This window comes from Saccopteryx leptura, chromosome 10, assembly GCF_036850995.1.
Source record: "Saccopteryx leptura isolate mSacLep1 chromosome 10, mSacLep1_pri_phased_curated, whole genome shotgun sequence".
In the NCBI taxonomy this organism is placed as follows: domain Eukaryota; kingdom Metazoa; phylum Chordata; class Mammalia; order Chiroptera; family Emballonuridae; genus Saccopteryx; species Saccopteryx leptura.
Genome location: NC_089512.1, coordinates 70,118,700 through 70,144,937, shown reverse-complemented (window position 1 = coordinate 70,144,937; position 26,238 = coordinate 70,118,700). Strand labels below are relative to the sequence as shown.

Below are 26,238 nucleotides of genomic sequence, written 5' to 3'. Positions count from 1 at the left end.
CTGAACCACACCAGCCAGGGCACATCTCTTTTCTATGTAAATAATTTACCATCCCTCTTAAATCCTTCCTAAATAAGAAAACATACTAGAGATGACTAAAGTGCAGTGGGCAAGTTCATGAGTCATGTGTCATGTAGCTTGGAGTAGGACTCAGGCTTTGCCCCTTATTAGTCAGCAGAGCGACCTTTGCAGGAAAATAGAGCCTCAATTTTCTTATCTAAAAAATAAAGCCGAGGGGGAAGAAAGATGGCGAAGGAATAGGACATTCCAAAGGCCACCTCCCAGACCCAAATTGGATTATAACTTAATTTAAGAACAATCATCCTGTAAAACCAACTTTGGACTAAACTAAGAGGAATCTATAAACAAGGACCACCGAAGAAGCCACACTGAGCTGGTAGGAAGGGCGGAGACGCGGAAAGGGCTGCCGGCTCCCAGGAGCGAGCAGCTGAGGGTCCAGAGGGACTCTCATGGCGGAGTGGGCTGCCCTGAGAGGTGTTGGTCCTCGACCCCAGGACCGGAGCCCCAGCCTAAAGCCCCAGAGCCTAGAAGAGGCACCCAGACAGCATTTAGCTGTGAAAAGAGCCGGGTTTCTGTCCACAAGAAAGGGACACACGCATCGGATGCAGATTCCATTTTAAAGGGCCCGCACAGAACACCTCGTTCACACCCACTTACCCAGGGCTTTGGTGGGAGAGCTAAGAGGACTGGAGTTGCAGGAGAGAGTAAAGTTGGAGGCCCAGGGAGACACTGTGGGGGATGGCCACCAGAACCCCTGTGCTGAATCATTCTCCAGGACTGCAGTTGCCAACTTTCTTGGGCAAAGCAATCCCCTCTGAGTGACATCAGCCTGGGGAAAAGCGGCTGTTCCGACGTTGGGAGTCTCTCCTACCCCAGTGATGGCGAGGGGTCGTTCTGAGACGCTAGGAAGCAGGGGGCTCATCAGTGACTCAGTTTTCTGGTGTTGAGACCAGAGCTCCCTCCCACACTCTCCCGATTCTATGACTGGTGCTTCCACCTCACAAAGAGACTCAACTGAAACTGTGGGCAGACAGACTACACCTCTGGGTGTCAGAGGCCACACCCACCAGATTCCTGGAGCCTCACACTACTGGTCTGTGAAAAAGTCTGGACAGACTGAAACCTGGGGCCAAACTGCGGAGCCACACCCACCACCCTTCCAAATCGCTGAATTGCCACAGCGATTCTAGCCTCCAGGAAAGGTTTCTCAGTGGCTGAACCCATCAAGCTGCCAGCAGACAGGCTGCATGAGGCGAGACTCAGGGAAACTTGGCTATTTAAATGGACTTGCTCCTAGGAAAAGAGTGGGTAAAAGCCAGCCTAGGATTGCAGCTTGGTATTTACATGTACACTTGGGCCCAGCAGAGGCAGCCACAAACTCTGAATTGCTTGTAGCTCCAAGAAGGTTGCTGAGGGCCAGTCAACGACAGTATCTCCCACTGGTCTGTGCTGGGTTCCTACTTGGGAGGCCCAGGGCTGGCACATTCAGGGGCCAGCTGCAGAAGGCATCGTTTCAGGACTTAACAACCCTTGCTAGAGTGGTATCCTAATGAAAAGCTCCTCACACCTGGCCCAACTGAGGCGAGTTCCACTCTCTGTGATCAGCACATGCACAGCGGCTCATGTGCATTGGATAGGGTGGAGCTTCACAATCAGCCGGCCTGGGCACTGGATATCCTGCCCTGCTAGGCTAGATTCCACATGGGGGAAGGGAGAGAGGCTTATAACATGGACATTTAAAGTGTGGGTCCCTGTGGGTCTACTGTTGGATCTGGTCGAGAGGCTTAGCCACCTTCGGGAGGGGCACAGTCAGCCCAAGGAAAGGACTCTCTCAGTCTTGCTCCCTGAGGCCAGGGTCTCAACAGCTGAAAGAATTTCTGCAGAGGGAACTGTCAGCCACACTCGGTCTGAATCTGCTGCTCAACTTGTTGTGGAGAAATAAAATTTCAGAATCCAGCAGTGGCTGAGGGATCAAGCTCTGGAATAGGGGCCACATTCCTTATTCCTGTACTGAGCTCCTGACCATGAGACTCCTGAAGTAGGTGGTCCCACAAATGCTGTATTCACAACATCAGCTGCCCTAATCCACCAAACATGCAACCTGTAGAGGGGTTGGTTGGGTGAGGCCAATATGAGCACACACTACAGTCTTACTACAGAAGACTCTGTGGGAAGACCAGGCAGCTGCAAGAGGAATAGCAGCCAAAAAGTGGAGACAAATCTTACGGAGCTTGAGGCTTTTATGGAGCTCTGGTTATCTCTAAGAGGGAGAAAGCTGAGCCTTATACAGAGGTTGACCCCTCCCACTGTACCCAGACACAGAAAACACAGACACAAACAGCGAAAAGAGCAGTAGCTGCAGACAGGTAGCCAACAACAGGTTACAAACAACAGCTGATTCCAACACAAGAAGATGTAGAACCAACAGAACTGGTAGTGGGTGGCAGACAGCACCAACCCTAGACACAGCTAGCTACACAAGCAGCACACCCAAAAGATGAGTATAGCAGGCACCAGACACTGTGGTGAATAAATACATCAAACAGGACAAACATTGCACAGTGTGTAATACACATGGTCTAGGTTGACCCTTAGAGTCAGCCAGCCTGAAGGGATAACCATACCCACAAAAGGACCAACTGCATCTAATAATCACAAACAATAAGAGGAAAAATAGTACCCTCAAGAAGCATTTCTAGAACAAGAAAAACAAGTGGCCTGAAGGCAGTATCAGCGAGCCCATCTTCATAAAGACCACACAAATATTTCAAAGTCAACGCTACCTAATACACAGACAAAATGGGCAGACAGAGAAATGTGACCCAAATGAATCAACAAGCAAAATCCCAAGAAAAAGAACTGAATGAGATGGAAGTAACCTAAATACCAGATGCAGAGTTTAAAACAATGATTTCTGGATGCTCAAGGATCTTAGAGCAACAATGGATGAACATAATGAGCACCTAAAGAGATAGCAAGCATCAAAAAGGACATTGAAATCATAACAAAGAACTTCTCAGAAATGACAAATACAATATCAGAAATAAAGACTGCACTAGAAGGAATTAATAGCAGGCTGGATGAAACAGAGGATCAAATCAGAGATTTAGAGGACAAGATAAACAAAACCATGGTAGCAGAGCAGCAAAAAGAAAAGAAACTCAAAAAGTCTGAGAAAACTCTAAGAGATCTCTGTGACAATATGAAGAGAAACAACATCTGCATCATAGGGGTTCCTGAAGGAGAAGAGAATGAACAAGGGATACAGAATCAGTTTGAAGAAATCATAGCTAAAATTTTTCCAAAATTGAGAAAGAAAAAAGTCACACAAGTTCAAGAAGCACAGAGTTCCATTAAAGAGGAACCCAAGGAGGTCTAGACCAAGACACATCATAATTAAAGTGTCAAAGCTAAGAGACAAAGAAAGAATACTAAAAGCTGCAAAAGAAAAGCAGTTAATTACCTACAGAGAGAAGACATCCGACTTCTCAGCAGAAACACTTAAGGCCAGAAGCAAATGGCAAGAAATACTCAAAGTGATTCAAAGCAAGAACCTACAACCAAGACTACTTTATCCAGCAAGGCTTTCATTTAAAATGGAAAGAGAAATAAAAAGCTTCCCAGAAAAAAAAAGAAACCCTCAAGGAATTCAATACAACCAAACCAGTACTGCAAGAAATGTTAAAGGGCCTGCTTTAAATAGCAAAGAAAAAAATCGAGAAAAAGAGGACTGTAGATTTAAAGAATAAAATGGCAACAAACAACTACATATCAATAATAACCTTAAATGTAAATGGATTAAATGCTCCAATCAAAAGACATAGGGTAGCTAAATGGATAAAAAAACAGAGCCCATACATATGTTTTGTATAAGACACCTACCTCAGAACAAAAGATACCACGTAGATTAAAAGTGAAAGTATGGAAAAAAGTATTTCACACAAATGGAAATGATAAAAATCTGGGGTAGCAATACTTATATCTGACAAAATAGACTTTAAAAGAAAGGCTATAGTAAGGGATAAAGAAGGTCACTACATAATGATAAAGAGAGAAATCAAATAGGAGGATATGACCATTTAAAATATCTATGTGCCTAATATAGGAGCACCTAAATATATACAGCAGATTTTGATGGACATAAAGGGCGAGATCAATAGCAAAAGTATAATAGTAGGGGATTTTCATACCCCACTAACATCAATGAATAGACTTCCAGAAAAAAAAATTAACAAAGAAACAGTGGTCTTGAATGACATACTAGATCAACTGGATTTAATAGATATCTTCAGAACTTTTCATCCCAAAGCAGCAGGATATACATTCTTTTCAAGTTAGGACACAAAACGAGTCTCAATAAACGTAAGAAGATTGAAATCATATCAAGCATCTTCTCTGTTCACAATGGCATGAAACTAGAAATCAACTACAATAGATAAACTAAAAAACATTCAAACACTTGAAGGCTCAATAGCATGTTATTAAATAAGGAATGGATTAACAATGAGATCAAGGAAGAAATCCAAAATTTCCTTGAAACAAATGAAAAGGAAAATAAAACAATTAAAATTTATGGGACACAGCAAAAGCAGTCCTGAGAGGGAAGTTCATAGCATTACAGGCATTCCTTAAGAAGCAAGAAAAATATCAAATAAACCACTTACCCCTGCATCTAAAAGAACTACAAAAAGAACAACAAATAAAGCTCAGAGGAAGTAGAAGAAAAGAAATAATAAAGATCAGAGTGGAAATAAATGACATAGAGGCTAAAAAAGCAATACAAAAGATCAAAGAAACCAAGAGCTGGTTTTTTGAAAAGGTAAACAAGATTGATGAACCTTTAACCAGACTCATCAAGAGAAAAAAAGAGAGGACTCAAATAAATAAAATTAGAAATGAAAATGGAGAAGTAACAACTGACCCCACAGAAATACAAAGGATTGTAAGAAAATACTATGAAGATCTGTATGGAAAAAATTGGACAACCTAGGTGAAATGGATAAATTCCTTGAAACATATAATCTTCCAAAATTCAATTGGGAAGAAGCAGAAAATATAAACAGACTGATTACAACAAATGAAATTAAGACAGTTATCAAAAAACTCCCAGCAAACAAAAGTCTTGGACCAGATGGCTTCACAGGCGAATTTTACCAAATATTCAAGAAAGAACTAACACCTATCCTTCTCAAGCTATTTCAAAAAATTCAATAGGAGGGAAGACTTCCAAGCTTCTTTTATGAGGTGAGCATAATCCTCATTCCAAAACCAGGTAAAAACAATAGAAAGAAAGAAAACTATAAGCCAATATCTCTGATGAACTTAGATGCTAAAATTCTCAACAAAATATTAGCAAACTGGATCCAGCAATACATGAAAAAAATCATACATCATAATCAAGTGGGATTTATTCTGGGAAGCAAGGATGGTACAATATTTGCTAATTAATAAATGTGATTCATCACATAAACAAACAAAAAGAATAAAAATCACATAATAATATCAATAAATGCAAAAAAAAAGCATTTGATAAAATCCAGCACCCATTTATGATCAAATCTCTCAGCAAAGTGGGAATATATGGAATATACCTAAATATGAAAAAGGTCATCTATGACAGACCCACAGACAACATCATACTCAATAACAAAAATTAAAAGCAATCCTCTTAAGATCAGGAACAAGGCAGGGGTGCCCCCTTTCACTACTCTTATTCAACATATTTCTGGAAGTCCTAGCCAAAGCAATCAGACAAGAAGAAGAAATAGGAGGCATCCAAATTGGAAAAGAAGAAGTAAGACTATCATTATTTGCTGATGACATGATACTGTACAAGAAAACCCTAAAGTCTCAGTCAAAAAACTACTAGACCTGATAAATAAATTCGGCAAGGAGGCAAGATATAAAATTAATATTCAGAAATCAGTGGCATTTTTAATACCAACAATAAACTGTCTGAAAAAGAAATTGAGGAAACAATCCCCCTCAATATTGCAACAAAAAATTAATTTAACCAGGGAGGTAAAGGACTTGTATGTGGAAAATTATAAAACATTGATAAAGAAATGAAGGACGATACAAACAGGTGGAAGTATATACCGTGTTCATGGATAGGAAGAATAAACATTATTAAAATGTCTATATTACCCAAAGGGATCTATAAATTCAATGCAATTCCTATTAAAATACCAATGGCATACTTTTAAGATATAGAACAAATTTTCCAAAAACTTATATGAAACCAAAAAAGAACATGAATTGCCTCAGCAATCTTGAAAAGAAAGAATAAAGTAGGAGGTATCATACTTCCTGATATCAAGTTATACTACAAGGCCATTGTACTCAAGAAAGCTTGGTACTAGCATAAGAAAAGATCAATGAAACAGAACAGAGAACACAGAAATTAATCCACATCTTTATGGTCAATTGATATTTGAGAAAGGAGGTAAGAGCATACAATGGAGTAAACAAAGTCTCTTTAATAAATAGTGTTGGGAAAATTGGACAGATACATGCAAAAAAAAAAATGAAACTAGACCACCAACTTACAACATTCACAAAAATAAAGTCACAATGGATAAAAGACTTAAATATAAGTTGTGAAACCATAAACATTTTGGAAGAAAACACAGGCAGTAAGCTCTCCAGTATCTCATGTAGCATTATTTTTGCTGATTTATCTCCATGGGCAAGTGAAATAAAGGACATGATGAACAAACAAAACTATATCAAACTAAAATGGCTTTGCACAGCAAAAGACACCATGAACAAAATAAAAATACAATCCACACAATGGGAGAACATATTCGCCAGTATGTTTGATAAGGGGTTAATAACCAAAATTTATAAAGAACTTCTAAAACTTAACACCAGAAATTAATAAATGGGCAAGAGAAAAGAATAGACACTTCTCCAAAGAGGACATATAAATGGCCATAGGCATATGAAAAAATGTTCAATGTCACTAATTATCAGAGAAATGCAAAATAAAACCACAATGAGATTCTACCTCACACCTGTCAGAATGGTGCTCATTAACAAAACAACACACAATAAGCACTGGCGAGGGTGTGGAGAAAAGGGAACCCTCCTGCACTGCTGGTGGGAATGCAGACTGGTGCAGCCTCTGTGGAGTTTCATCAAAAAATTAAAAATGGGGCCCTGGCCGGTTGGCTCAGCGGTAGAGCATCGGCCTGGCATGCGGGAGACCTGGGTTTGATTCCCGGCCAGGGCACATAGGAGAAGCACCCATTTGCTTCTCCACCTCCCTCTCCTTCCTCTCTGTCTCTCTCTTCCCCTCCTGCAGCCAAGGCTCCATTGGAGCAAAGATGGCCCGGGCACTGGGGATGGCTCCTTGGCCTCTGCCCCAGGCGCTAGAGTGGTTCTGGTCGTGGCAGAGCAATGCCCCGGAGGGGCAGAGCATCGCCCCCTGGTGGGCAGAGCGTCGCCCCTGGTGGGTGTGCCGGGTGGATCCGGGTCGGGCGCATGCGGGAGTCTGTCTGACTGTCTCTCCCCATTTTCAGCTTCAGAAAAATACAAAAAAAAAAAAAAATTAAAAATGGAACTGCCTTTTGGACCCAGCCATCCCACTTTTAGGAATATGTCCTAAGAACAACAAATCACTGATTCAAAAGAAGAAATGCACCCCCATGTTTATGGCAGCATTGTTTATAATAGCCAAGAACTGGAAACAGCCCAAGTGTTCGTCAGTAGACGAGTGGATTAAAAAGCTGTGGTATATGTACACAATAGAATACTACGTGGCGGTGAAAAAGAATTAAATCTTACCTTTTGTGACAGCATGGATGGACCTGAAGATTATTATGCTAAGTGAAATAAGACAGGCAGAGAAAAAATAATATCTGATCTCACATATATGTGGAATCTAATGAACAAAGTGAACTGAGGAACGGAATAGAGGCAGAGGCAGGGTCACAGGGAGCAGAGGGACAGCTGTGAGAGGGAAGGAGGATGAGGGGATGGGATCAGAGAAGGTGAAGGGATTAATGAAACTATGTATACATAATACACAGATATAGATAATGGGACAGCAAATCCTAGAGGGAAGGGGGGAAGGAATTAGGAGGATGGGGCAAAGGGGGTTTAAAAAGGACACAAGGGTGGAGGGTGAGAGAGTTATATTCAGTGGGACACTTGAATCCATGTAAACACAGTAAATTAAAAATGAATAGAAACATAAAGCTGATAAAAATCACGCCTACCTTGCCTACCTCTCAGAGTCGCAATGGTATTTATTTTATAAGAAGGAAAAGTAAAGTACTTTACACAATGCCTGGCTTCTACTCAGACAGGCTTATACTTAAACCTTCATTGTAACTATACAGTAAACAGCAGACAATGATGATAATGATGAATACTCAAAAAGCAAGACAATTTTTATAATAAATAATAAAATCTATTAATATTGACTTTTACAAATGTTAAGGACACATCAAATACCTGTCTTGTATTTTTTCTAATCACTCTGAAATGATGAAAATGTATTCGTGGTTGATGAGAATATAGAAGTTCACAGCAAGATAAAAAGGTCTGATGCCTTCAAGAGCAACCCAGATGTATAGACACATAGCACCCAGATAGGAATCCCCTGCTACAAATGCACACCGTGCTTTTATTTATGTTTGAATAGTTTGTTTAGTTCCAAGGCCTGCATGTTTCCTTGCTTTTTGTCTGTCTTTCATTTAATAGCCACGGTTGTTGCACGGCACAAATGGCCCCAGCCTGCCCACCACCATTTCTGACAGAGAACATGTCCCTGTACTCCTATCTGGAGCTGTTCAACATCAGGCCTCATTAGGAGGCTTGTACCAGCGCATGCCTCCCTCCCCCAGCATCAGTGCTGGGATGGCCCTGGCCCTGTTGCAGGTTGCAGGGAGAAAAAATGACCTGGGAAGCAAGCCAGATGCTGAGCTGAGCTGCTGTTTGTACATCACTGCTAGGACACATGGTTCTCTGTCCTTTAGTACCACCGCAGGTATTGCTGTTATTGTTACTATGGTGGCTGGAGTTGTCACAGCTCTTAAAGGCCCCACATAGCGAGCACTGCCTATCCACCAAGAAATGTTCAAATAATTTTATCTTGTCTCATTTAATGTTTACATCAGCACTCTGCAGAAGGTATTATTCCTGGAGATCAGGACACTGAAACTCAAAGAAATAAAGTCCCTTGTCCAAGGTCACAGAGCTGCAAATCCCAGAGCACAGTATCCAGCCATGGCATCTGAGCATGACTGGCCATCTCCCTCAACCATTCAAGTTTGGGGCTGTGGAAGAGGCTGAGAGTTAGGTACGGTGACAGCGGTCAAAGAGAAGACAAGACAGCAGAATTCCTGATGATGGCTTCTGGGTCTGTCAACTAAAATGAAAAAAGATGATGACCTGGTGACAGTAACAACAAAAAATACCTCCTGTTTGGAGCTACATGGAAGGGTACACTCATTACATAGCTCAGAGGATTAGCAGCTTCAAGGATAATTTCTTTTACTTCTATACAACCAATTGTTCTTGTGATTTACGACTTCTGATCATCCCATAATAAAACTAAGCCTACTCCATCAGTGTATTCCCTCAATACTTTTACTATGCATTTAAAAAAAGACGGTAATCCAAATTGATGGGGGCAAATGTCAGTCCAAACTGATGGGGTGCAAATGTCAGGGAGCAATTCTGGAAAGGCAGAGGCAATACTGCCCCACCTTCTCTGCAGCACTGCCAACGCAGACAGGGAGGCCGCCCCCACAGGGTCCAAGAGTGGGGGCCTAGTCCACTGTCTAGTACTGGTTTCCTGGATTCAAATCCTGGTTCAAGTGTAAAATTTTAAGTCACTTAACCTTTCTAAACCTCAGTTTTTAAAAGCTATAAAGTGGAAAGAATAATAGCAAATACCTCACAGGTTGCGGGGAGAATTCAAGGGTGCAATCCAGGTAAAAACTGAGCAATGGCTGGTGACACAGCAGATGGCTAATCAATAGGAAGTTTTATGGGTTTTATGTCTTACACCCTCTGATTTTGCCCCAAATGGTTCCTAAATTAATACATCAGCCTTCACATCTTTCTCTAACAAAAGCCACCATTGTTTGAGTCCCTGACAAGCAACATACAAGTGATTTTACATCTATTATCGCTAATCCTCCCAACAGTCCTGTAATTCAGAAACTGTCCCTGGTGTATAGTTTAAAATACTGGAGTTCAAAAGACAGTATGCGATTCCAGCCCAACCTTTTTCTATTACCCCTTCCATCCCAGCCCAGACGGGGTGTGAATGCTGTCTAGCTGCCCAGGGCAGCCGCTCACTGGCTGAGGGCTGACCATCCCCCATCGCACCAACTGATCCAGGCTGTCACCAGAATCAGCTTTGGCAGCCAGCCTGGCACCCCGTCCCTGCCAAGATGACAATCTTGTCCACCACACATCTTCACTGTGGCCAGTGCAGCAGGGGAACAGTCCTTGTGTCAATATGTTTGGAGACCTACAGAGGCTTTGCTGCAAAGAGTACACTACAGCCTTATATTAAATAATTTGCTTTAGTAAAGGGACAAATATTTTAAAATCCTTTTACTCATGAGCCTTTTGAGTTCAATTTGCAATTCTTAACGTTCTAATTATAACTTTAAAATTGCATCATTCAGGCCCTGGCCAGTTGGCTCAGTGGTAGAGCGTCGGCCTGGCATGCAGGAGTCCCAGGTTCGATTCCCGGCCAGGGCACACAGGAGAAGCGCCCATCTGCTTCTCCACCCCTCCCCCTCTCCTTCCTCTCTGTCTCTCTCTTCTCCTCCCGCAGCCAAGGCTCCATTGGAGCAAAGTTGGCCCAGGCCCTGAGGATGGCTCTGTGGTCTCTGCCTAAGGCGCTAGAATGGCTCTGGTTACAACAGAGCGATGCCCCAGATGGGCAGAGCATCGCCCCCTGGTGGGCATGTCAGGTGGATCCTGATCGGGCACAGGCGCGAGTCTGTCTGACTGCCTCCCCGTTTCCAACTTCAGAAAAATACAAAAAAAAAAAAAAAAAAATCTTTAAAAATTGCATCATTCACTTTCCAGGGGGCTCTGGCTAATGTTCAAACAACTCAAGTTGGACACACTCAACTTCCCTTCAGCAATCAGAATCACAAGTTTAATTTTCTTAACATTTTAAACTGAATTTATAAATTGAATATATCAATTTTCTTTTCTTGATCACAACTGTTTGACCCAACAAGCAAAACCTTCTAAAGAACTAAACTGAACCAATAATACCTTGAATCATTAAAAGGTTTAATGAACTATAAAAGTATTAAAAGATGTTTATCTTTGTCAAAAAACTTATATTTCAAGATAAAAATTATAAATGTAATGTCAATTATACAATTGAAAACATATAAAATAGGCCTGATCAGGTGGTGGCACAGTGGATAGAGCGTCGAACTGAGATGCGGAGGACCCAGATTCAAGACCCCGAGGCTGCCAGCTTGAGTGCAGGCTTCTCCGGTTTGACCAAAGCTCACCAGCTTGGACCCAAGGTCGCTGGCTCGAGCAAGGGGTTACTCGGTCTGCTGAAGGCCGGCGGTCAAGGCACATATGAGAAAGCAATCAATGAACAACTAAGGTGTCGCAATGAAAAACTGATAATTGATGCTTCTCACGTCTCTCCGTTCCTGTCTGTCCCTATCTATCCCTCTCTCTGAAAAAAACAAAACAAAACATATAAAATGGAATCAATATATACTGTTAGTTACTTTAATATGCCAGATTCTCTAAAACATTACAAATACATCAACTAAAAATATATGAAGGATTAATCATATGGGTTTCAGAAATTTCATCATCTGTTTACTAATTTCTGGATCTACCTGAGGTTTAAAGTAACAACCACTAAATTCCATGTCATAGATGAGGTCACAACCAAGGAACTGAGGTCACCCTTTCAGCCAGAGTATGACTGATATTTCATGTGCTGTTGATATACAGGTTGGAATAATTTTTAATAGTTGCAGAGAAAAATGGAGAGCCCTCCTCAAAACAGAGTGGTCTTATGAATTACTATTAACCTACGTTCAGTCACCACCTAACTCTGCCGAGTCCACTTGATTCTAGCAGACTGAAGTCAGCCACTCACTGCGGGGCTTTAGCTCGCACCTTCATTTACGGTGTGCACGTTAACTCTGCCGAGTCCACTTGATTCTAGCAGACTGAAGTCAGCCACTCACTGCGGGGCTTTAGCTCGCACCTTCATTTACGGTGTGCACGTTAACTCTGCTGAGTCCACTTGATTCTAGCAGACTGAAGTCAGCCACTCACTGCGGGGCTTTAGCTCGCACCTTCATTTACGGTGTGCACGTTAACTCTGCCGAGTCCACTTGCTTCTAGCAGACTGAAGTCAGCCACTCACTGCGGGGCTTTAGCTCGCACCTTCACTTACTGTGTGCACGTTAACTCTGCCGAGTCCACTTGATTCTAGCAGACTGAAGTCAGCCACTCACTGCGGGGCTTTAGCTCGCACCTTCACTTACTGTGTGCACGTTAACTCTGCCGAGTCCACTTGATTCTAGCAGACTGAAGTCAGCCACTCACTGCAGGGCTTTGGCTCGCACCTTCATTTACGGTGTGCACGTTAACTCTGCCGAGTCCACTTGATTCTAGCAGACTGAAGTCAGCCACTCACTGCGGGGCTTTGGCTCGCACCTTCACTTACTGTGTGCACGTTTAGTGTTTTGGGTTTATTTTAGCTTTTTAGGAATTTCAGTTGCCTTCCTATTGCCTGTGACTTGAATGCCATTCTATGAGACCCTTTATATACTACAGTCATTCTTTTAAACTTCTATACATCCTGTTGCTTGATCTAGGTCCTAGGAGATTAAATTCCCCACTCACTGCACCTGTATAAATTTGGGGCTGGCCTCCTTTACGCACCTCTGTACTGCCTCGTGGAATTCAGAATTATTTTCATTTCCATTTCCTTCATATCTGGCAGGGACAGTCAATATTAGTTAGAATTACATTAGATATTGAGGGACCAAAGTTTTAAGTAATAATTTTAAAACTTTAAGTAAGAAAGAAGTTGATTTTTCTCTCACGTAATGTCCCGAGATGAGTAAAAAACTACTGTCACAATTCCACAACCATCACAGTCCTCTATGACGTCACTCCCACCTCCTGGTCAGCCTAGCTGCCACCAGCCATAACTAAATCACAAGTCTGCAGCTGGCTATGTGGCAGACTGCAAAGCACAGGCGTTACTCCAGACAGCCACGGACTTCATGAAACACTGGGGAGTCCTGGGCCCTCAGAACAAAGGGTGCTGAGTGGACCAGGGAAAGGTCACAACGGTGCTGGAGCCCCAGTTCTGTCACTGCGGCCGGGGTGGGGTGCTCAGAGACATGCCAGTGCGTATGCGACAGCACTCTGAAACAGGAGACGTGGGAGGCTGTGGGGTGGTGAGCACATAGTCATGAAGGTGGTCATATCGGTTACAAGAGCTTGAGGAAATAAGTATACAGGACGATAAGGAAAGTCAGATTTCCTGCTGTTGGAGAAAGTAATTCCAATCACAGAAAGGTTGGAGGCTAGAAAAAACTCTGAGATTTTGGATTGGAATTGAAGGTATTAACATAAGCATACTGTTTATTGTAACATATGTAAACAAAGAAGTGATTATTGTGTGTGTAAGTAAATGTGTGTATGCAGAGTAGAATGAATGCATATATTTTGTATACTTATATATATAAACATGTGTTCATACATACACATGTTTGTGGGCATGCACATGTAAACACACCCAGTTCTCTCCTGAGATGTCCTAAGAGCAATGAGATCGCAACAATAAGGAACACAGCCACTGGCCCCGACAGCAAAGAATAGCACCTCTTCTTAGGAATTGGGGGATACCATGGCCAGAACAAGAGCAGTACAAGCTGAAACAGGGACATCTTGTACAAGAAAGTCATAAATCAGATGTCAATCCACTGAATGAAACAGGAATCCAAGGGCCTTGTTGATGAAAGAAAGAAAGAAAGAAAGAAAGAAAGAAAGAAAGAAAGAAAGAAAGAAAGAAAGAAAGAAAGAAAGAAAAGAAAGAAAGAAAGAAAGAAAGAAAGAAAGAAAGAAAGAAAGAAAGAAAGAAAGAAAGAAAGAAAGAAAGAAAGAAAGAAAGAAAACAGAAGGAAAACCTCTCCTTTACAGGAGATGACCAGCTCAGAATTATACACAAATGACAGAAATGAGAAACCATCACAGAGATAAGTGAGGAGTTCTCCATGAAGGCCAAAGCTGCTGCGTAAATGTTACATGACCAACTTGATACATGTGTAATCTCAGAACAGCTCCCCACAGCATTCTAACCAACTACAAAGGGAAACTGTGAAATCTAAGGTAGAAAAACTTGACAGACACCAACATGAACAGTGGTGAGACAGGTCATATAATTCTTAATGTAACCAACTGTGAAGAGATGACCATGATTTTTAGGGCAACAGACAGACCCAGGAATGAGAAACATTCTACAGAAGAAAAGCTCTGGATGCTTTTAAACAAGTCTTGAAAGAAAGAGAAACACAAAGGAAATGTTCCAGAGTAGAGGTGACAACTAAATGCAGTGCGTGTCCCTGACTCAGCTCCTGGTCCAGGGAAGAAGCAGGGACACTGCTGAGGCAGTGGGTGGGATCTGAGAGCTGTGGTCACCAACACTGTGTCCTTATGTGGAGGACCGAAGGACGATGGTGCAGGCGGCTTTCCTAGAACTGGGGAGATGCGTTCCGTGCTGCTCAGGCTGATGAGGTGCCGTATCTGTAGCCTGTTCTCAAACATTAAGAGGTGGGGAGTCTGGGTGAAAGTGATATGGACCTGTTTGTGTGGGGCTTAGACTCTCCCTAAGTTTGAAATTATTACAAAATAAAGTATCAAACAGAACACATGCAGGGACCCACTGTTTAGGAAGAAAGGGGAGCTCTGATATTGAGACAGCGAGTGGTCTCTGCTGGTCAGGCCATACATCATGCTGCTGCATCTGCGCATCCTTCGTGGCTTTGTTCAGCTCTGCAGTCAAAATCCTCCTTCTCATGTCTGTGCCTCAGCTGCTGCCTTAATAACATCACTTCCTTCCCTCTGATCCATCAGTAAGACCCCCACCTGCCTTATGCCCTAACCAGTCAGTTACCATAGGCAACATGTTTTGGGCTAGATAGCACGGGGTTTCTACCGTGCACAGCACTTACTGCCTTCTAGACACAATTCTTCCCTGAGGAACAGAAGAATGGAAGTCACACCCTCAAAGAATCAGAGAACAAAAGTCACACCCAAGCAATGTGAAAGCATGAGACAGTACAAAATGAAGGTACAGAAATGAGAACAGGTGTCAGAGACAGAGTGGGGGTACCTTTACACCACGCACGAAGACCGTCCGCCACTAGCACAAAGACCAACCTGGACTGGTATTTATCCAAAAAGTCTGACCAGTGAGTCTTAACTAGAATTCTAGATATGGATCTTACAGATTATAACTTAGGTTTACAGATCTATCACCCATGGAAAAAGAATAAAGACTAGGAAAAATCTCCTTCCTGGTTGCAAATCCATGGATTCTGTCCTCAATAACCAAATATAAGCTTGTACTAATATCACAAATCGTGTAGCCACTTAAAACACTTGTCATTCATGTCAACTTACACGAATAAAGACTATGTCTGATGCCTATAATGAAGAGCATAGTTATTAATTTTAAAAATGAATACTTCTGCCTCTCTTCACACTCACATTCACAGTCTATAAACATTTATTTAGGTCCTACCACTATGTATCACCCACACCAAGATGAATAAAGCAGCAGCCAGGCCCTCTGAGTCCACAGTCCTGGGAAGGAGACCCATACAAACTAAGAAATTTCAAAAAAAGCACGGATGACATCAAATTGGTCACTGCTCCTGGGTTTACCAAGTAAAGTCTCATACTTTAGGTTATGTTTTTATTTTAATTTGTTTTTCTCTATTCTAAAGTTGGGAACCTAATTAAGGAGACTGCACACACACTTGTTACCGACATCATTTAAGTGTATAGAGCATGTGTGATAAATCGCATACATCAGTGGTTTCCATGGTCCACGGCTGAGCTGCATCAGAATCACTTGTAGTACTTCTTAATAAATTAGAAATCCAAAATTAATGAATCAGAATTGCAGGAATTAGGTTCAAAGTTCAGTGTTTTTAAGAGTTTCTTAGTCTCTTTTGATATACAGCTAAGTTTGGGAACTTCTGATTTAAATAATTGTCACTAATTCAGTAAGAGTGACCTGAGCCCACTGTAACACCTAGATGGCCAAATAAAAACCAATCCCTTGGCTGCGAAATTCACAAGACTGCTGACTAATTTATGAGTACAATTAAACTGGTCCCTCTGTCCTGCCTTTGTGGATGGGGAGGAATGGGAATGTTTGCTGCAGCATCTATTATTAATGCTGCAGCTTTCCAAAGCCTGTCCCTTTGACCTCTGTTTATCCCTCTTGGTCTTCTATAGGAATTTATAGTTACTTGTTGCTATATGCAATTATATCACGCTGAGTATGAGGACACCCCACAAGCTGTTAGCTATACTAATTTAATAATAGATTTCAGGGTGTGATTTCCAATTAATTTCATTTTCCATATGCACATGCAGCTCTATGGGATGCCAGAATTATAGAGTAGCCATATGGTGCCTCCTAAGTAACAATTAAAACTAATTTTCTATTATTTGACACTAAAAAAAAAAAAAATCATGTGGTTTAAATGCCACAAAGAAAATTGAAACTTCAACCACATCTGTACCTCTCTAGAAAGATGCCCCACTTTTCACATTTGTGGTCCCGATACTCCAGCTCCCAGCTTGGCAGTGGCTGCTTGAGGGCTGAGGTCCCACCTGGCTTCTAGCATGGATGCTTCCTCACCACCCTCATCCCAGCAGAATGACTTCCATCAGGTGTGAAAATATGCTGGTCTTTCTACTTCATATTAGTGAGCTAGCTGGCTTGAAATAGTTTCCTTCTGAAACAGGTGATCTCTGGTAACAGAACTTTTCTACTTACCCATTTCCAAAGGGCAATGTCTGAAACAACACTGCCAAGCCACAGGGAAAAACACACAGTCCCACTGAAAGCAAGTGATGTTTTGCAAGCAGGAAATGTTCATTGTACTAGGTTGGGGAGGGCTGAGGACCAGCAGCACCCTCTGCAAACTGAGGCTCATATATTAACTGGGTGGGTAGTCCTTATATACTTATCATATAGTACAATTTTGTCAATTCCCAATGGTCCAGTGGAGGCAGATATATCAGCTAGGAGGTTAAAAAAATAAAGCAGCACATACTGAAACGATTCAAGATGAACAGTAAGACAAAAAATAAAAGTCCTAGATTTTATTAGTCTTTCACAATTTTCAACCCAAAACATGTCAAGTTTTTATGTGAGAGCAAATATCGCAGTATAAATTTAGTTTAAAGGATTCCTTGTTTTGATGAAAACACGGCTAAGCCTCACCACTTTGTATTTAGGACAGTCCCCTCCAAGGGGGCAGTGAGCGAACAGGAACAGCAGAAGAAACCATGGGGACAGAAGGAAGAGGTCACAGGTCTGCACAGATTTTCACAAAAATCAGTGCCATCTTTTTTTTTTTTTTTTTGTATTTTGTTAGTTAAAAAATATATCAGAGGTTAAACTTTGTGAAATCAATATCAAAATTTCATCAATAAAAATTATAATGGCTGCAAAAAATAAAAACTGTGAGTTTATATTATAGGTCGAACTGGGTTCCCCCAAAATTCATGTATTGAAGTCTTAGCCCCAGTAACTTCAAAATGACCTTATTTGGAGATAAAGTCATTGTATATCTCATTAACTACAATGAGGTCATTAGGGTGGGTCCTAATTCAATATGACAAGTTTCTCTATAAAAAATTTGGAGACAGATACACACACAGGGAGAACACCATGTCACAAGGGAGGCAGAAATCAGGACAAGGCTTCTACAAGCCATGGAACACTAGAGCTCCCATCCCACCTCCAGAAGCCAAAGGAGAGGTATGAAACAGACTATCCCTCAGAGCCTCAGCAGGAAGCAGCCCGGCCCATACCTTGATCAGCAGCCTCCAGAACTGTGATACACTTCATCTCCGTCTCTGCCACAGCAGCCCTAGCAGTCGACACAATCCATGTCATGCAGGTACAAGACATGAGAGCTGGCTTCCAGCCCTGACTCCACCATCCCTTAGCTTCATGACCAAACAGCTCTAACAAGAGTCTCCTCCCAGTGGTGTGGTGAGGGTTACTATAGATAAAGCCCTGGGCAGCATGCAAGTGAATGCTGTGACCCAGCCCCCTGAGTCGCAGCCTCTGGGAGTGCAGGAAAACCTGCGGTAATCTGGCCAGCCACTATGCTCTTTGCAGAGAGCAGGCCACCTGCACCAGAAGAGCGGACTCCCGTGTTTGGGCGGCTTCTTCCTCTTGGAACACCGGATCCGAAGTGTTAGGTCCCAGCATACAAACTGTCAAGTTGATTAACAGGGCTCATTGGGTTTCGGCTTTGTTTCTGCTGGTATTCACTCCAATATTTATTTCATATTTGAACCTGATTTAGATTTTTATCATCTTACAAAGCTGTCTACCAAAATAGGGAAGGGAATAAGGCGGGTGGCAAGCTACATCACTGAGATAGGATGGGAGCTGAATGCCACAGTCACCACAATGGACAAAAGTTCCTACATGAAACACTCTCTTGTGGTGCTTCACACCCCTCTTAAGTATGTGCTTCAGAATCTACAGAGAACAATTAGAGCCTGAAATTCTGGTACCCCAGTAGAAAAGTGTCACAATTAAAAAAATAATTGAGCCTGACCAGGCGGTGGCGCAGTGGATAGAGCATCAGACTGGGATGCCGAGGACCCAGGTTCGAGACCCCCGAGGTCGCCAGCTTGAGCGCGGGCTCATCTGGTTTGAGCAAAAAGCTCATCAGCTTGGACCCAAGGTCCCTGGCTCAGGCGAGGGGTTACTCAGTCTGCTGAAGGCCCGCGGTCAAGGCGCATATGAGAAAGCAATCAAATGCAACACTAAGGTGTCGCAATGCGCAACAAAAAACTAATGATTGATGCTCCTCATCTCTCTGTTCCTGCCTGTCTGTCCCTGTCTATCCCTCTCTCTGTCTCTCTCTGTCTCTGTTAAAAAAAAAAAAAAAAAAGCTTTAAAAAAATAATTGACATAAGCATATACTGCTATTTGTAATCTTATAGCAATATTTTTCCTTGTCAGTGAAAACTAAATGGACCCCCATTTCTCCCACTGGATTTTTTAAAAGTAATGACACATATATTAGATTTTTAAACTGTGGCATCTGAAAAATCACAACGCTGGGCAACCCTAACAGACTCAATCAAACCTCTCTAAATATAATTATGACACAAACACATTACTAAATAATGTGCTGTAGGTCAGGCATTGTGCTAGGTGCTGGGGAAACAGAGGCAGTAAAATAAAGAGCGTGCTTGCTTCCACTCAGCTACGTGTCTGTGGAAGGGGGCGCCACTTCACAATCATGTCATAAACTGTTTGATGTAGTAATGCATACTCTATCACAGCTCCTGATTTATGCAGAGTCAGTAATAAAAACTCAGAACTTGGTACGCTTTCCTTTTTATTAGGTACACAGTAGCATACAGGATGCCTTGCGCTGTTTGTGTGTGTGAAAACCTGTCGTTTTATGCTTTCAGTTTACCCCAACTCTATAATCCAATATTAACTACAAAATACAAAAATGTAACACATCTCACTGGTAGTCACTGGCTCGAGTCCAAACCACTTCACATATGCATACATATGAACACCCTTCCTACCTACCTATCAGCAAGAGATCTCACTGCCCCCATGAAGCCTTTCTGACTCCTGAGATAAGGTTTGCAAATTATTCTGTCCCCACAATAACTGATAAATTCCTACTACCATGTTTTCAACATTGCACTAGTTATTTGTCACCTTTTATGATCTGCGAGGTCTCTTGTAGAGGACCACATCTCAATCACATGTCACCAGCACCCTCCCAGCACCCGGCATCCTGCAGCCATGACACAGGTCTGTGGAATGCACCTATGACAGAGGGGGAAAGGCAGCTGTCACTCAGCTCTCCAAGGCTCCACAAATCATATTCACTGCTTAAAGTGGAAATACCCTAAAATTCTTGTCCATCTCAGATGTACGTCATATCTGAAACCATGCCTCCCTCTTCTCGTCTTTAATTTCCTGAGGCTCACTCTATTCCAGTTACGGTGGCAACAACCCTGTCTCCATCAGAGCCTTCCAGAGCCTAGTAGAGGGAATCACACGTGTCCACTTAACACAAAATTCTATTTCAAAGACAAGCATTTGGGCCCTGGCTGGTTGGCTCAGTGGAAAGCATCGGCTTGGCGTGCAGAGGTCCCGGGTTCAATTCCTGGCCAGGGCACATAGGAGAAGTGCCCATCTGCTTCTCCACCCCTCCCCCTCTCCTTCCTCTCTGTCTCTCTCTTCCCCTCCCGCAGCCGAAGCTCCATTGGAGCAAAGATGGCCCGGGCGCTGGGGATGGCTCCTTGGCCTCTGCCCCAGGCACTAGAGTGGCTCTGGTCGCAAGGCAACAGAGCGACGCCCTGGAGGGGCAGAGCATTGCCCCCTGGTGGGCAGAGCTTCGCCCCTGGTGGGCGTGCCGGGTGGATCCCGGTCAGGCGCATGCGGGAGTCTGTCTGACTGTCTCTCCCCGTTTCCAGCTTCAGAAAAATACAAAAAAAAAAAAAAAAAGACAAGCATTTGCAGAAGATGCTCAAGCATCAAGCAGCTGATGAGCCTTTTTAATGAAATTTTTGGTTCTCTAAGAAGGTTAATATTCTAGTGTATCTTTGACCTTATAAAATTGGTATCTTTACTTCCCAGGTTGCAAATTTTAGAGTAATTTAAAGAAATCAGGCTAAAAATCCCATAAGAGGAAAGTGCTTAAGTAAGTTCAAACTTACCATGTGATCAACTTCAATACTACCATAACAATTATATTGGGAGGGGGGCGGGTTTAACTGACGTCATGGAAACATTCTCTTATACAATGTTACTATAAAAAAAACCAGACTGCAGCAAAAGTATGATCTCAGTTTTATGAAATGTGGCTGATGAAAATAGTTTATATATTGGCACATAGAAAACAAAGGAGACGAACTAAATTATCTCTCTGGGGATAAATTAAATAGCTGAGTTTTACTTTTTTCTTTATAATTCCCTCTGGTTTCAACTTTTCTACTAAGACCATGTGATACTTAGAGAAATTCTTGAGTTTTTATCTAAAAATAAAAAGCATATTTTCTTCCAGATTTCAGTGGTTTCTATACAGTAACAATTCCTCTACTATCTTCCATTAATATACATCCTCTACTATTTTCCTCTAATATACGTGTTCTATTTCTTACATCGAATTGCATTTATTAAAAACACCTATACAAGAACTAAAGACAAGCAATTTTGCTTCTCTCCACAGTGAATAAAATAAGCTTTTTAAGATATAATTATCTAGGATTTTAAACATTAATGGTTACCTTTATGATTATGGCTCTCTTCCATTCCATGTATTTAATGCCTCATAATTGTGGTATGTTTAACCTCAGTTGGAAAGGAGGAAAAAATATCAATGGAAATTAACAAAATACTTTGACATATAAGGTAATGTTGCATTTTAATGTGATAAAACTATACTTCTTATGTCAGGGGATTCAAAACTAAAAAAAACAACAACAGTAATTTGAAAACATTTTGGCAACCTATTTATTCAAGTCACTCTTTATTCCCACTCTCACAGAAGAAAACTTTTGTGTCTTTAATTTATTCCATTTGGAAAGAGGCTGCTTCAAGTTCACCAGAGAGATGGGGCCCATGATAAGTGTCCCACCTAGCATTCTGTTAAGACTGTCAGCCCTTCCTTTTGATCTTGCTTTGCACTTGAACCTAAAATTGATTTTTCCCAGTTGGGCCAAACTAGAGGAGGGGCAATGTTCCATTAAAGGATTCTTCATTCCTCCAGCATCAACCATCTTCTTTATTTATACAGAAAGAAAAGTTTTTTAGTTCTTGAGAAAATGTTTTCAGAAACTATTGCGCAGGAAAGTGTGACCTACTCCAGAAAGAGAAAGAGAAAGAGAAAGATGACGACGGCATCCCTATTAGAAGCCTCGGCACAGAGTAAAGGCACGCCCTGACAGCTCTCTCAAGAACACAAGGCACAAGTGAAACACCACCAAAATGTGGAGCACAGGCACCTTGAAGACTGGGCGTGCCCGACAGGGAGACGTGCCCCACAGGGAGACCACGATGGCGGCGGGGGGGGGGGGGGGGGGGCTGCTGTATTAGAGTCACTGAACGTTTTTCAATGTAAGAAAAATTCACTGTTGTGTTTAAATGTGCTAAACAAAAGGGTATTCATATTACACCATCAGCAACTTAATATAAAGAATCCAAAATTACCCCTCAAATGAGAAGAGTGAGGAGTGTGCTTTTCAGCCAAAAGGTGAGACCAGTCTGCCACAACTCTGAAGGAAAAGCATCAGATAATTTTAAAGTAGCAAAGTTAAGGAAATAAAAAAATAAATAAAAGACAAGAAAGTAAGATGATTCTTTGATTCTACATAAGCCTGAGATTTCCCAGCAACACAGAAAGAGACAAATGGGAGAGAAAATGAGAAAACAAATGCTTTCCATCCTGGTCTTAAAGAAAACTTATGACCTTTTTCTTTTAAATAGATTTAACTTTTTAGATCAGTTTTAGGTTCACTACAAAACTGTGCAAGAGATATAGAGATTTCTCATATACCTCTTGCCAATTTACCAAAAAATTCAGATGAAGGCTAATAAGTAAAATAGCTATAAGAGACAGAAAATAACAAACATTGATTTGGATGTACAGAAAAATAGGAATACTCCTGCATTGCTGGTAGGGAATGTTCAACAGTGTGCAAATTTGGAAAACTGTTCAGTAGTTTCTCAAAAAATTAGAGTTACCATATGATCCAGTAATTTCAATACTAGGAATCTACCCAAGAGAAATGAAATATGTTCCCACAAAGAATGACACGTGAATATTCACAGCAGCATTATACATAATAAACTGAAAATCTAAATCCACTGACTGGTGAAAAGAGAGACAAAATTAAGTATTATCCATTCAATGGAATACAGTAGTAGCAATGCAAAGGAATAACTCATGTGTCGTCAGGAATAAATCTCAAAAACATGCTAAGCGAAAGAAGTCAGACACAAAAGGCCGCCTACTGAATAATTCCATTTATATGAAATGTCTAGAAAAGGCAAACTTAAAGAGAAGGTAGATTAGTGATGCCAAGGGCTGGGAGCAGGAATGGCAACAGAAAACTTATGGGGGAGATTAAAAGTTCTAAAGCTAATTTATGATAATGGTTGTGTATAACTCAAGAAAGTTACTAAAGGTCATCAAACTGTATTCTTAAAATGGGTAAAATATACATAAAAGTTTCTCAGAAGTTGTTTATAAAAAGAAAGAAAATAGCCAGAAAATCTATGATAAACATCCAACTATGAAGTGTCTAGAACTTGGAAAATATGATTAACATCTAAACAGATCTGAAGAAAATGAATGGCAAAGTCCACTGTTTGGTAGGTGCTGAGAAGCTGCTGTCTGGGTCCATGGTGAATTATGTAAGAGAAACTGGGCTTATCCCATTGGCCACTCTCTTCACATGAACTCAGGAACTTACACAGAGAAGGTATGACTGGGAATCCACCTCCATGAACATCTGAGCCCTTTTCACTCTGGCTTTCAACATAACTAGTAAAGCGGTGTATGGACGTGACTGTAACTATAAACAGAATTGTTTATTACTCAACAGAGAGGTGAACAGAGGACAAAACTGCTGAACACAGGTCCCCTCAAGAAATCAAAGACAAAGTCTCACCTATATGACAGTTTGCAGAGATGTTATAAATTCAGAACACAGAGACTCTCTTTGAAGGGAGAGAAAAATTAAGCTATAGTATGGTTTGTACAAAGCAAAACAAACAAAAGACATTTCATGTGGGCCAGTAAATAGTCTATACAATTAACAAAACAAAAAAGCAGCCAACCAAATGGGAGGTAATATTTGCAAACAACAGCTCTGATAAGGTGTTAATATACAAAACATATAAAGCTCAGCAACAAACAAGCAAACAATCCAATTAAAAAATGGAGAGAGAACCTGAACAGACGCTTCTCCCAAGAGGACATATAAATGGCCAACAAATATATAAAAAAATGCTCTTCTTCACAAGCGAGAAATGCAAATCAAAACTATAATGAGACAGCACCTCACATCTGTTAGATTGGCTATTATCAACAAGACAGGTAATAACAAGTGTTGGAGAGGCTGTGGAGAAAAAGGAACCTTTGTTCACTGCTGGTGGGAATGTAAACTGGCACAGCCATTATGGAAGAAAAGTATGGTGGTTCCTTAAAAAATAAAGGCTAGAGTTCCATATGACCCAGAAATCCTTTTACTAGGTACCTACCCAAAAAACCCTCGAAAATATTAGTACATAAAGACATATGCACCCCCATGTTCACCACAGCATTGTTCACAGTGGCCAAGACATGGAAACAACCAAAGTGTCCTTTGATAGAGGATTGGATAAAGAAGAAGTGGTACATATATACTATGGAATACTACTCAGCCATAAGAAATGATGACATAGTGTCATTCATGACAACGTGGATGGACCTTGAGAACACTATACTGAGTGAAATAAGTAAATCAAAAAAAGCTAACTACAATATATTATTTCACACATAGGTGGGATATAAAACTAAGATTCATGGACACAGAAAAAAGTGAAGTGGTTATTAGGGGGAGGGGGTAGCAGGGGAGGGGACTGTGGGGGGCAGGGAGGGAGGGGGTAAACAGGGTCAAGTATGCGGTGATAGAGAGTGATTCGACTTTGGGTGATGGGCACACAACACAATCAACAGTTCAAATGCTATAGAGATGTTTACCTGAAGCCTAGGTTTTCTTATTGATCAATATCACTCCTTTAAATTTAATTTTCTAAATAAAATAATAATAATAATAATAATCTATATAATTTTTAATAGGAAAATAGGTATAGTATGGAAATTTTCCTGATTCAGAATCTAGCAGAGTTTTAAGAAGTATTTCTCCTTCACAAGTGTGTTGAAACATTCTCCTCTTTAAACAGCAAATAGATGAATTGAGATAAACACATTTAAATTCCCAGAGCAATCTTGAGGGGATGCAACAGTTTGGGAAAATGTCAAGAACACCCGCTGCCTGAGAAAACTGCTCTGCTATATAATAAGGAGATTATCTCAAAGAACATAGAAACATTCTCAAAGAAACTTACTGCATATCAGGTTTTCCCCAACTGTTGATTTCAAGAACTTCAGTTGACATTTACTTCTCCTTTGTCATATAAATATAAAATCTATGCCAGCTGGATTACAGGAAAAAAGCATGGAGGCTGAGAAGACAAGAAATACTAGGTTCACCTGACTCACAGCTTAACAGTTCTCACTAAAAACTGATGACAAATTGTTCAGATGAACTTTTACTATCAATAAAAAAAAGATGATTAAAGAAAGGAAATATCTCAAAATGGATCAGCACCTCAATGTATAAACAATTCTACAAATTGGCCTGGCCTAGCTGGATGGCGTAAGGAAAGAATTAAGTTTCCCAGCGCAGTTCGCAGTTAAGAGTAAAAGTTCACTTTGTGATAAAAAAAACAACAACAAGCTATTGAGAAAGAAGTAAAACTCATATAGGAGAAAATTATAGAAGATTCATGAAAGGACCCATGCTGAGCTAAAAATAAAAGAAATAAGCTGTGCCTCTCTGAAAAGTCCAAAGTCATGCTGAAGTCATAAATTAAAGGGCTTTTAAGAAAACAAGGTATACTGTTCATTACAAAAGAATTAGGGCTGAGAGCACAGTTTAATAGGTTTAAGTAGAATCTTGAGCTGTGAAAGAATTAGACTAAGTAAACGAAGACACAGAAATGACATGTTAGAAGAAAATTTGATTTAAATATTAACTTTCACATTAGTAAATGCTAAATAAAAGACTTCTAATTATTATAAAGCAGAATCTTAAATATGGTGGCATTTCAACCAATGGACACCTAACAGAATTTTTTTTTAAATACTCAGGACAAATTTTCTTTTTTAGGTTAGAGGA

General features: G+C 41.1%; 1 protein-coding gene across 2 annotated transcripts in view; it reads right to left on the bottom strand.

Moving 5' to 3' along the window:
* SUCLG2 (succinate-CoA ligase GDP-forming subunit beta) overlaps positions 1-26,238 on the bottom strand; it is a 331,995-nt gene that overhangs the window by 175,227 nt on the left and 130,530 nt on the right. The window lies entirely within an intron of this gene.